Raw genomic sequence first — 1,370 nt, 5'->3', positions numbered from 1 at the left:
TTGCTCCTGATGCTTGATCACTCTGCTGTTTGGGTCCTGTTCTCTCTCCCACCACACCAGACTGGGCTGTTCCCTCTCATGTCCTCATCTTCCCAAACAGTTTGGCTTCATCTTCTGCCATTCCCCATGTCTGCAGCTTCTGAGTTACTTATCTGTGGCTGCCTCCCTCCTTGGGAGGGGAGGATTAGGGCATTTGTAGGACAAGATTTATCTGATGTGGTTGGGGTGCATACTTCACGGTGAGATAAATTGCAGACTTTCTGCAGCTGCCCCCAGGGATGCTCTGGGATTGAGCTGAGGTTCCAGTTTCATAGCATGTACAGAAACCAGTTTCTGGCTTCCTTTTCTACAGCCTGCAAGCCCCAGGGATTTCATCTGTTAAGTTCTTGGTCTCTGGCAAAGCTGCTGAAGTTGCAGCAATGCTGCTTGGAAGGCACCTGATGCAATGCCAAGTGATGCTTTGAAATTGGAGGGGGACCTGAGGGAGCTGTAGCCATTCTTGGAGTGAGCAGCAGCAGCACAAAATGGGCACAGAAGGGAAAAGCTGAGACCTTGGTGAGCAGGTGGGAGGGAGCTGTCAGCTGGAGATTCAGCTGTCTGAGGGGAAGTGGGAATCTACAGCTGAAAAGCTGATTTAAATCAACATGCCCTGTGCTCAGCCCTGGGGAGGTCACACATCGAGTCCTGTGTCCAGTTCTGGGCCCCTCAGCTCAGGAAGGAGCTTGAGGTGCTGGAGCAGGTCCAGAGAAGAGCAAGGAGGCTGGGAAGGGATCCAGCACAAGTGCTGTGAGGAAGGGCTGAGGGAGCTGGGGGTGTTGAGGCTGGAGAAGAGGAGGCTCAGGGGAGACCTCATCACTCTCTCCAACTCCCTGAAAGGAGGTTGGAGCCAGGGGGGGGTTGGGCTCTTTTCCCAGGCAACTCTCAGCAAGACAAGAGGGCACAAGAGGTCTCAAGTTGTGCCAGGAGAGGTTTAGGTTGGATATGAGGAAGAAATTCTGTCCAGAGAGGGTGATCAGGCATTGGAATGGGCTGCCCAGGGAAGGGGTGGATTCTCCATCCCTGGAGATATTTAAAAAGAGCCTGGATGTGGCACTCAGTGCCATGGGCTGGGAACTGCAGTGGGAGTGGATCAAGGGTTGGACTTGATGATCTCTGAGGTCCCTTCCAACCCAGCCCATTCTATGATTCTATGAACATTTGGTTCCAAAGGGCTTTGTGCTCTCCTGTGCTGCCTGTCCTGTGTGCTCAATGGCAAAGCCTGGCAGGTGTCATTTGGGCTGGGAAGGTCCCTGCCACCTTTACCTGCATGGGGAGATGAGCAATGTGACTGGAAGTGGAGCACAAGTGTCCAGAACTCAACTGCTGGGTTC

The sequence above is a fragment of the Heliangelus exortis genome, chromosome 3 (assembly GCF_036169615.1).
Source record: "Heliangelus exortis chromosome 3, bHelExo1.hap1, whole genome shotgun sequence".
Classification (NCBI taxonomy): Eukaryota; Metazoa; Chordata; class Aves; order Apodiformes; family Trochilidae; genus Heliangelus; species Heliangelus exortis.
This window is presented reverse-complemented; position numbering follows the sequence as displayed.